Source organism: Cryptomeria japonica, chromosome 11, assembly GCF_030272615.1.
Source record: "Cryptomeria japonica chromosome 11, Sugi_1.0, whole genome shotgun sequence".
Taxonomy (NCBI): domain Eukaryota; kingdom Viridiplantae; phylum Streptophyta; class Pinopsida; order Cupressales; family Cupressaceae; genus Cryptomeria; species Cryptomeria japonica.
The window spans coordinates 197,806,891-197,819,359 of record NC_081415.1 but is presented as its reverse complement, the minus strand read 5'-3'; the positions used below and the strand labels follow the sequence as shown (position 1 = coordinate 197,819,359).

General features: G+C 36.4%; 1 protein-coding gene across 3 annotated transcripts in view; it reads right to left on the bottom strand.

Annotated features, from left to right (window-relative positions):
- The window catches only part of LOC131051792 (probable aldo-keto reductase 1), an 89,827-nt gene that overhangs the window by 61,756 nt on the left and 15,602 nt on the right, over nucleotides 1-12,469 (bottom strand). The window lies entirely within an intron of this gene.

Below are 12,469 nucleotides of genomic sequence, written 5' to 3'. Positions count from 1 at the left end.
CCCCTCCTTTGGAATAATGACAAGGACGTGTATTTAAGCAATAGAAAGTTGCGATTACCTAGAAGGTAGATATCATTGGTAGGAAATGGTATAAAGCAGCAATTAGTAAACAAAGAAGGCAGCAATTGGTTTTGTTTAGGAAGAGGCATGATTACGAAAGGTTGTGGCCATCTTCTAAAGGACAGAAACCTCCAATAGTTGTCTCCTTCAAAGAGACAGAGAGATATAAAGGTAGGAAACTTTGATTGACGGTAGGATTTTATACTCACTTATCCATGCACAAGGTTTATTTGCACTTGGAAAATCCTTGACCACGTGATGATTGCGCCCTCTAGTCCGGAACTACCTTCAAGATGCGCTCACTCTAGTCTGTAACTGCCTTCAAAATGCACCTTATTTGTCCTTGGAAAGGCGAAAATCCCACCCTAGTTGTCCTTGCACACCTCTATTTTGTGCCCTAGTTTTCGTTGCACACCTTTATTTTTCACCCTAGTTGTCCTTACAAATATGTTAATCCCGCTAGGGAAGAGTTTAGGCAAAGATGAAGCTGGCCGACTCCGATAAGATGAAAGAAATTTAAAATTTTAAAGGAAAACATGAACTCAAGGCCTCGCCAACTTGATATGAAGTAATACACATTTGAGATGCAAACAAAACCTTGTCTACGTCAGCCCTTAGTGGCAAATAGTAATAACTAATAGGGGCACCTATACATGCTCGATCAAAGAACTTCATTTTCACATCATTCAAAAACAAAATCAAGTGAATTAAGAGCAGATAAGTGTGAACTCCAGAAAATTATAGGCGATTTTCATCAAGTGAAATCAGATTTAGTGCAAATTTACATCAGGTTGGAGGTGATTTTCATGAAGAGGAGAGAGGTTAAAGCAAATTTCATAGGAGCAAATTTCAAACAAAGAGGGGTGCAGAAAATCAGACTTAAGGCAGAGATCTGCTTTTAATCCATGAGCAAAGTGGTATCTGTTTGGAAATGAAGAGATCACCCTATACTTATATGCATTCAAGACAACATAAAATCAAATCAAGCCTAGCTGACTTGAGGAGAAAAACAAGTCTTTTCCCTTCCAAAATTCGATTTTGAATGTGCAAAGACAAGGCCAACCTGATATGGAGTCAATTCAAATGAAAAAACAAGCAAGATGCAAAAGAGGTCAGCCTTTATCAAGGGAGAGGGAATTATGATATGAGCACCTATATATGTAAGGTGGAGGGAGATCGTTCTCAATTCAATTCAAATCAATTTCAGGAAGAATTAAGAGTGTAATGCAACAACAGCAGCAAGGTGTGAGTTTGAGTCAGAAAATTTGATTCAAAGTTAGGTGTTGAATAAGGAGGAAAGGTGCAAATGTTGTCAAGGAACAATTCAGTCAAAAACAATTCATGAGCAGATGTAACGTCCCCTTTTCAAATTAGGATTTAATAATAAACAATAATAATAAAATTATAAATATAAAAGAATAAAATTAAACATAACCATAGCTAAAATTTAGTTAAGTTTAATGAATAATCAAAAGGCATAAGATGAAAAGTTGACTCCCTCAAACATGAGATATAAAAGGGAGAAGAGAACTTCATTTGAAAGAAAGGATACTTTGGGGAATCACAAGTGAAGATCTGATTTAAGTAAGAGGTGCAGATCTGATTGTGAAAGGTTGTGTCCCTTTCAAAGGGCAGAAGTAATGAAGAGTTGCACTCTTTCAAAGGGTGCTAATGGTGAAAGGTTGTGTCTCTTGCCAAGGGCATCCATAATGAAGAGGTGTGACCTCTCCCTCACATTGAGAGATATAAAGGAAAGGAATTAAAAGCATCCCGTGACGTGACCATCGATCAGATCGGATCAGAATTGTTATTAAGTTACAGGAGTCAGCAGCCTCCTAGTAGGGGACATTACAGAAGATGCAAGCAAATTCAGATCAGAACCAAGCGAAATCAATAGCAAATTACGAGCGAATTCACATCAGATCAAGGGTGAATTCAGTGCAAAAGAGTCAGGTTTCCAAGTCTAGTGTTGAACAATTAGAAAGAAGGAACTGATCAAGTGTGGAATTAAGATCAAATCAGACCTGAAATCATGCATTTATAGACCTGAAACTTCATTTTCCAAGTGAAAAGTACCATTTCCAGATTGTAAGAAGGGTTTTGTGAAACAAATTTTCATGAGTTGTTGAGGATGTCAAGGGCATTGTTTCATAGAACTTCAATATGAATTAGAAATGCAAGAACAATGACCTTTCAGTTTTTTATCATAATCTTCTTGCATTCCATTTACTTACAGTTTCATTTTTAAATTATGATTTAAGGTATTTTTTTCGTCTTTTCAAGTTTGATGCAAGGAATGATGATGGAATGGATATGCAAAAGATGAAGAGGACTAGCTCAAGTTCTTCAAGTTCAAAGTTATTAAAGTAATTATTTATTAGTTAATGGTCATTTATGTAATTTGGGTAGCTTTAGAATCTTTCCGTTTGTTTCAGTTCACAATTGTTTCTCTTATAGAAACATCATTTCTGAATTGTTATTTGAGGAGATCAAATCTCCTTGTTAATTAATTAATACCATACAATTTCATGGTATCAGAGCCAGTCAAAAATTTTAGGCAATATTTAAAAATAAAATTGTGTTTTCCTAAAGGTCTGTTTATCTGGAAAAAAACATGGGTATTTTTTCAAGGGTTTTTCTGCTCCATTTTTCTTCTAGAAAACTCTAGGGTTTTAAGAGATCGCAAGACATGAGTTTTCGTGTGGATTTGTGATATTGAAAAATTGCACGAAGTGCGCGAGGTAAGCGGATAAGGCAACTTGAAAGACAACAATGTGAGGAATGACAAGTTTCACACTTCAAGAAGGAATTCAAAATGATGACAAAGAGGGAGCTTTTCAAGGATGAAATCCAAGATCAAGGTGAAGGACTCAACAAGATTAATGGAAAATCAACATCCAAGATATCAACATGGAGAATTCATGAACATCAAGGACATCCAAGGAGAAGAATTTCAAAGATGAAGTATTCAAAGAAGTTGATTGCAAAATGAAGAAGGTTAGAAGGCAAGATGATATCAAGGTCAAGAACAATGTAAAGGATTTCGAGATTATGCAATTTGGGGATATGAACCATCACAATCAGTCAAAAGACCGGATAATGTTGAGTATCAAGAGATATTGATAGAGATGCAAAGACTTCTTTGTGATGAAGGAGAAGAAAGTTTACAAGATACGCAAGCTGATGTAGCACCCACTCATCTTCAACCGATCAAATAATGACAAGTCAACATATCCAAATTCATCAAACCTAACTCATCAACAAGTGGACATGTGGATACATTGAATGAAGTGTCATCATCTACTCCTTATAAATTGTGCCCTTGACACTATATGTTAATTATCATTGGTCCTTTTCCTCAAAAGGATATGTATTCAAAGCTTGTAACTTTCTCATTGGATACCATTAAATGTATGAAGGTGTTTGTTATAACTACCTCGCTTTAGGGTTTCCTTGAATTATCTTGGCCATTGATTTAGAATCAATCCAGGCCCTTCATTTGGAATTGAGAAGTCTATATAAGGCTCGGCCTTTTTCATTTGTAAAGGTTAATAATAATAGCTAATAGTTAGAAGAAGGAATAGAAGTTAGATGTAGTATTAGGATGAGGAGATCAAAAATTGTTGCCAAGACTATGTTGGAATAAATACATAATTTTCATTGAAGATATGGTGGATCTTTGCGTGTTGTTTCAACATTTTGCATGGTTTCTACTTCTCCAGTGTTATTATAATATTGCTATCAGGATTCAATTGTGATGGTTTCTACTTCTCAAGTTTTAGTTAAAGTTCATTAATTGTGATGGAGGAATGTGAAGATATTTGATGAATTCCTCGATTCATACCATTTTTAGTTTGTTGATTGCAAATTGCAGAGTATGGTTAGTTTGAACCTAATTTAGCATTAGTTAGATTGTGGATGTTCATTTGGATTGCGCTAGTATTGGGTATTTGGATGAATGCTTTACAATATGAAAATCCTTCATTACCTTTTGAGATTGCATCAGTTTTGTGTAGTTGTTTCCTCATGGCAAAGTTGTAGAATACAGATTTACAACTGAGCCGGGGAGAGGGGAGGTGAATCAGTAGTAAATGAATCTTAAAACTTTAATCCAATTAACCTCTTTTGTTAATTTTCTTTTAACCTGAAAACTGAAATAAAAACACCAACTTAAAATCTGAAAGAAACACCACACCAAAAAGACAATGCACAAGTGAATACGTGGAAACCCAAGATGGGAAATACCACGGTGAGAAATGCTGCTAGGATCTACTGTCCTAATCCAGCCTCACAATTAGAATGAGTACAATGCTTTTTACGGCACCTACCCTAAGAATCACCAAACCCCTTTTGCTTAAGAACACCAGCCCAACACTTCTACAATATGACAAATGTGCAAATCAATTTATACAAATTTGTACAGCTTTTGAAAGTAAAAACATTTAAAATCTGCAAAGAACTTCTGAATTCTGAAAACAACTCCTGATCATAGTATTAGAGATCTGCATATGAATCTTGTCAAACAAAAGAATCTTCAAAAACGAATCTGTTTGTATAAACTTATCAATAATCTGATGTTTTACTGTTAAAATAGACTTTTCTACAGATCAATCTTTGAAACAACTGTTATTGAAAAAACTTGTCAATCCTCAGATCTATCTATCCAACATGCTCTTACCGAACACATAGCAGGCTGTTATCAATGTAGCATCACTTCAGACTTCTGATTATAGAAATTATAACGGCTCTCACACTTCCATCTAGATGCTACTGCAATTAATATCTATGATAGACTTTTCAATCAAAACATAAAGTTCATTGTAATGTTACCAATTTCGATGCTTCTCAACAATCTCACTTAAAAAACCTTTCTTCCTATCACACAGGAAGCATATAAATAAACTTCTCAAACTTTCAATTTGGTATGATTAGTTATGAGGAAGTTATGCTTCTAAGGTAACAAAACGTTCTTCATTCGATGTAAACAACAACCTCACATTCACGCCTTTCACAAAACACATGTAGGTCAATGAAGAAGAAGTTATAACTGACTCTAACCACTCCCTTTAATTGCAACCAACTTAAACTAATAATTTTACGTCTTTTACCATTCCATAAGGTAATGATATGCTTACAATAAAGAATTTCTTTAGACATTGTTTCAACAACCATTACAGATCGGGCAATACTTCCATAAAAATAAGTTGTGGCACAAAATAGATTGAAAAACCATCTTCTGAAGTCTGAATTGTTTTCAAACTGTGACAGCACGAAATTGGAATGATATCTGGTAAGATTTCAAATGACAAAATAATACAATCATTTGTATATTTTTAAAGCAAAAATATATACTGCCTTGCCACGTATCTGACACCAAAGTGTAGACTATATAACAAGCTGTTCATATTTGGAAATATAGACCATCATAGCAGACCTGCAGATCAATGCAAATCTTTCCCAAACTGACATATGTACCTTCTGTGACTATATTGCTGAAACAATTGACATCAATGACAAATAATGATGCCAACAAAAGCAAAGCTTGATTTATGGAATCCATCTATCTAAGCACTATCGATTATCATCATTGTTCTTAGGATTTTAGATCAGATTTCATTTACCCTTATCCCCTTTTGTCTTTTATTTGAAGTTCGAATCAGTTTAGTAATCCAGTTCCAGTTAAGCATAAGTCCCTTTGTGATATCAGCAAATCACAGATTTTCACTAAGTATATCTATTGTAAAGTCGCATTAATCGCATTGTAAATCTTGGGGTTGCCTTATTTGATCACATTTCTTAGCATGTGAGGTTTCCTTTTTCAAGAGAGGATAGTCATAGAATACTTGGTATTTTATTCTGTGTTAGTGGGTATCACAAAACACACATCAACACAACCTATCATGCTCCCTCATTCAAACCTATTGTGATTGAATACTAAAAATGAATATAGATGTAACATGGTTTATCTAATGAATTATGATGATTATACATATCGGTACTCATATGTGTGATTACTAACCCTAGTAGAAATAATTGCACTTATGAACTATATATACATATACAATATCATCTAAGATGATTGCAGGATCTAAATCAGGAGTTATCCTGTTAAAAGGCATTTTAATTGGTAAAGCTATATCTCTAACTATCTTACAATTCTTATTTTAATGGAATTTGTCATTCTAGGGAAAACTTAGGGCAATCCAAAAAAAGGGACATTACACCGATTCACTAAATTTGCTCACTTTTTTTCTATCTCAGCTACATATACAACCACACAAGTAGCTAATTTGTTTTTCAAAGAGATCTTCAAACTGCATGGGCTGCCCAAGAGCATTGTGAGCGATAGAGACAGCAAATTTTTTGAGTATCTTTTGGCAAGAGCTCTTCAGGTTGAGTGGGATTGAGATCACCCCTAGTACGAACTACAACCCACAAATAGATGGACAAACAGAAATAGTTAATAAATGGGTGGAAGGGTACCCCAAGAACTATATTTCTAAACAGCAGAGAGCTTGGATTAAGTGGCTGCACTTAGATGAGTATTGTTACAATACCACCTACCACGTCTATCAAGATGACACCCTTTAGGGCTTGTATGGATATGAGGCTCCCAACTTCATGGATCTTCATTTTGGGGACAGCAGAGTGCCTAATGCAAAAGACTTGTTAGGAAAGTCAAGACACCATGAAAACATTGAAGGAAAACCTGCAACAAGCACAGAATCAGCAGAACCTGTATGCTGATCGGCAACAGATAGAGTGCAATTTTGAGGTTGGAGACATGGTATATGTAAGATTGCAGCCACACAGACAGTCTACACTCAAGAAGAGTGGAGCAAAGAAGCCCACGCCAAGATTTTATGGATCTTTCAAAATTACCAGGAGGGTTTGGGAGGTTGCCTATGAGCTTGAGGCTTGAGCTACCAACTAACAGCAAGTACATAATGTTTTCCATGTATCCAAGCTCAAGAAGGCACTTGGGCACAATGTGGTGACCTCATTTGTGCTACCACCATTGAATGAGGAGAGGAAGTTGATCTTAATACCTGAGGCTATTATTGACTTCAATTTTCATAGAGCGAATTCTACAAAAGCGGGTCTTCTTAGAGTATTTGATCAAATGGAAGGATTTGTTAGTAGAGGATGTGCAACGTAGAGTGAACAAATTTTATAGCATCCAGAGCTGAAATTGCTTGAGGGCAAGCAATTTTGGGAAGGGTAACTGTAATATCCCCTTCCTAACTAGTTGACAGGGTGAACCCTTAGCCTATTCAGTCAAGTTCTCATAGGCTAATGGATAAGAGAATAGGGAACTCTGTTGGCGATCTATCCAAGTTTGGACATAATTCTATATTTTATGTGGTCCAAGACTTTATTTCTAAATAACATAAGGTTTTAAGTGAAAATTAAAATATTTCGCTTATTTAAATATTATGAAGTTAAGTTATTTGAGGGTTCCATCAACATAAAGTTTTTTTTAAAAAGGGGACTCCAAGGAGTAGGCACCCAACTCAAGGAGTCATAAGGTTTTTTTAATAAATAAAAATAAAGAAAGCCAAAAGCGATGTCCAACCTGGGGAGGTATAAGGGTTTCTAATAAATTAAAAAAAAAAGGTTATTTCCTCATTATGGGCATGGGAATCAGGGATGAAGGCGGCGCCCTATTTGAAGCAAATTGGAGCTTTGATAATTCATTAAGGTATTGAATATTTGGAGTTTAGTTGTGGCTTCTCTAAGAGGCTTTTTTCTGGGTTGGTGAAGACGAAATCCCTTGTTGACGACATCTTCTATGCTGTTGAAAGATACAGTTTGGGAGATATGAGGTGTTTTTCATACAGACAATGTGTGCGCTTATCAGAATAATTGAATCTTTCAATACCAGGGCTGTTGCAGATTTGTTGGAGCTGTTTGGACAAAATTAGGAGAGTTTGATTGGGCCTATTTGTGGCAATTAGGGGCAGAAGACATTCCTCCATCAATTCCTTGGCATTTGGCACTCAAAGTTGGAGGTGTGGTGCCGAGATCTGGGAGTTTGCAAGTTTGATTTCATTACAGCAGTGAGTTCAACTTGTTCATGAAATGCAATGAATTTTATTAAAGAATTAAGATGTACATATAGCATTCATGAAGACAATGTTTCTATTACAAAACAATCGTAAACTTAAGAAAAATAGAAACTACCTACTATGTGCAATAGTTTACATAATTGACCATTAAATAATAATTCAAGATATTATTCTAATACCCTCCCTTAATGGTCAATCTATCAACCACACCAAGTTGCCCCCTAAATTTTACAAACTTGTCCGAGCTCAGAGACTTGGTGAGGATATCTAATGTCTAATTAGCCGTCGGAACATACAGCAACCGAACTAATCTATCTTCAACCAGCTTCCGAATGAAATGACAATACAGTTCAACATGCTTGGTTCTCTCATGGAAGATCGGATTCTTGGCTAGTTTGAGCACCCTCTGATTATCACAATAAAGGGGAGTAGGACCTACTTGAGACATTTGGACATCTAAAAGCATCCGTCGAAGCCAAACTGCCTGACAAGTTGCCTTAACTGTTCCTCGATACTCAACTTCTATCGAGGAAAGAGCCACTGCCTGCTACTTCTTGCTAGTCCATGTGACTGCACCAGATCCCAAACTGAAAATATACCCATATGTTGATTTTTTGTCATCAACGCAACCTGCCCAATCTGAGTCTGAGTAACCAAAGAGTTTAGGATCATGGCTCTTGATGTACACAAGTCCAAAATCAGAATTTCCCTTCACATAACGTAGCACACGCTTCTTTGCTACCCAATGATCAGCCTTGGGGGTTGTCATGAAGTAATGTTGAGAGTTTCTATGAAGTGCTCATAGGATTTAGGTAGACTTTCAAGGTTATAACTACCATATCCTCTTCCTCTATTTTCCTGCCTATTGCTTCGAGCTGATCTCGAATGTCCTTAATCTTTGTCAGATGTTCTTGTAAGGACATACACTCATTCATCATGATAGAAAATAGTTGGTTCTTCAGGAAGAACGCACGGCTCTTATCTGATGTCTCATGGAGATCTTTCAGAATGGTCCAAATCTCTGCAGCTATCTTGTTGGATGGCACTTGCGGCAGCTAATCATCAATAACTGAAAGCTTGATAAGCATGACTACTTCCAGGTTGCGCTCATCAAACTTATCCTGATCTTGTCCAACTGTGGTAGGATGAGTCTCTTTACCCAAAACAAAATCAACGCGGCGATATTCAAAAATTGTCACCATCTGCTGCTTCTATGTGTTATAATTTTTGTCATCGAATCATTGACTGCCCTCCAACATGATGTTGATTAATGACACCATTGTGCACGCTTTCCAAGGCACATAAAATGAGAAATTGTGAAAAGGCGAAAAGCTGAAGACAGAATCTGAGGCACGGATCCCAATGCAAAAACAAAGGCAAAATCAAGTAGACTTCGAAAAGGACAAAGTATGGCTGGCACGAATCTCGAGGTAAAAAATTTTACATACCCACAAAATTTTGTCAAAGACCCAAAAAAAATGTGGGAAAAACCCACAAGGAATCTGCAATTAAAAATCAATTCCGGCAAAAAATGAAGGTTTACTATAAAACCCTAGCCAAAATACACAGAAATTCGTCACAGGTCGATAGAAGCACAAACCCACGAACCAGTGCCACAAAATGAAAAGAAGCCGAAAGAAAAACAAAATCTGCAGACAAAACGCGAAATCGCGTCGCAGAAATTTGTCAAAGCGGGTCGCAAGAAATAACAAAGTCGTCGGGAAAAGAAAACAGGTCGCAGGCGGAAAAATAAAATCACGAAAATCACACGAGTCTGCTAAATAATCAAGTTGCAGAACAAACACAGAGAGCCCACCATGGAATAAAAACTAGAAGCCGTCGCGGAAACCCACGTCCAATGCAACATAGAAAGGGCAGAGAAGTGGTGAATCGGGCGGAAAAGAAAAATGTCGCCAGTAAAAAACACGATGCGATTTCAAATCATGCAAAGAGTCTGCACGAGGTCATGTGGGAGGTCGCAGCAAACATAAAAAATTTCCGCTGAAGAAAACCCGCAAAAGATCGCGAATTTGAAAGTCGTGCGGGGCACAGAAAAAATCATGGGTAACCCAAGTTGCAACAGAAAAAGAACGACCACCACAACAAAAAGGTCCCGCCAAAAACTTGTAGAGAAAATATTTTCGAAAATCTGTGCTAGGAAAACGTTTTTCAAAACTTAAAAAATTTCTTGAAAGAAATTTTTAGAAAAACGGATTTTTTAATATATGTGGCTCCGATACCATGTTCATGAAATGCAATGAATTTTATTAATAGAATTAAGATGTACATATAGCATTCATGAAGACAATGTTTCTATTACAAAACACCGTAAACTGAAGAAAAATAGAAACTACCTACTATGTACAATAGTTTATATAATTGACCATTAAATAATAATTAAAGATATTATTCTAATACAACTCAACATTTTTTCTAGGTATGTTTGATTGTGATATGTAGGGGTATTTAATAACTAGATGGCTGTTGTATTGGTGAAAAAACCATTATTTTGATCAGCATCTAAATTTGGAATTTTCTGCCCTAATATTGCATGATATTTACATTATTTCAGAAATTTGTTATTGTTTCATGCTGAACCATCAATATTACAAATAAAAGAATAACAAACCCCTTCTGCACCTTATAGCTAGTCTAAAGGATCACACAAAAAAATATAGTATTTTTAATTAAAAGGAACAACAGGGCAGCATATTACAGTTGTGGTGAAGACAAAACATCTGTAACTACAACTATGCCACCAAGGGGTCCTACTGCTAGTTAGAACTTTCTAAGAGCCATGACTTCATACTTTTCCATCTAATTCAAGGGCAGCATATCTTAAGGGGAAACGTGGAATGACCAGTGCAAAAATAGTGGTAGAGTTATCTAATGTCGTTCAAAATAAGGATGAGGTAGATAATGCCATTGGCAATTCTTCTTGCCAATGGCATTTCATTCCATGTAGCTCACTCTCATCATCATAAGGAGTTTGTGGCAAAGATAAAGACCATCTAATGTGAGCAAGGGAGACAAAATTGAGGACAACAATCTTAGAAAAGAATTACTCCATAATTAATATTATAATGAAGAAATGAAGGTTGCCTAAGTCACTAGTATATGCGATGTAGTCATGGATGGGTGGATGAACATTAGGCATCATCCACTCATCAAAATCATGGCCACATGTATAAAGAGCCCTTACTTCCCTAAGATTGTTGATTGTTCAAGGCATTGCAACAATGGGGATTATCAATTCCAAATCTATAGAAACGCTATTGAGGAGGTCAAGCTAGAGAATGTGGTGCAAGCAGTGACAAATATAGCCCGTGTGTGTGCAGAGTTGTAGGGAGGTTGACTGAGGCAGCTGACAAAAATATTTGGACTCCTTGTTGCATGTATTAAACAAGTTGCTAATGATGCTAGAAACATGTAGATATTTATTTGCAAGCACCACACTTCACATAAACTATTTGGGACCTTCTCCAAGAAGAAATTGATACACATTGAGACTAGGTGTGAATTGTGATTTATTCTTTGGAGAGAAGGCTTGAGTTGCAAGAGGCTTTGTAATTAATGCTCATTACATAAAAGTGGAATTGGTGGCCCAATTCTAAGTTAGAATAGTGGAAGAGAGAGAATAAGATGGTAAAGAGTGACATTTTTTTACTAATGCAAAATATGTTGTCTCTATCATTGCTCCAATCATCAAATATGGGGATGCTAATGCACCTAGCCTTGGAGAGATGTATGAAGGCATTAACAATATGCTTGGCCAAATGGAAGCCATTCTACAAGAGAACGACCCCACATTGCAGTTCTACCATAAACATATTCAGAAAATCATTTAGCAGATGTGGGAGAAGCTCAATGCTCCCTCGCAAATGGCTGCCTATACATTGAAAATAAAGTGGTATAGGCAAATCCCTAGTAGAGCTACCCATATGGAGGATGATGAAGTGAAGACGGGGTCCATCAAAGCTATTCAAAAGATGTACAGTGTTGAGGATGCCATCACCATTCATACTGAGAGGACAATATCTTCTGCTTCTAGGGGATATCAAAAAGAGACCAAGATAGATAGGGAGACTATGGTATGACAGGATCCAATTGTATGGTGGACTATACATGGGCCCTATTTTACACTATCCATTCATCTGTTTTTTAGGTTTCTAATATTTCTGCTATGAGAAGAATTGGCTTACTTATACCTTCATCTACTTTATTAAGAGGAACAAACTTGCATCTAGGAGGGCAAAGAAACTTGTAGGTGTACATAGCACCTTATATGTCTCATTGAACAAAACACTCTTACATATAGAGAGAGTCCAATGACTTGATGG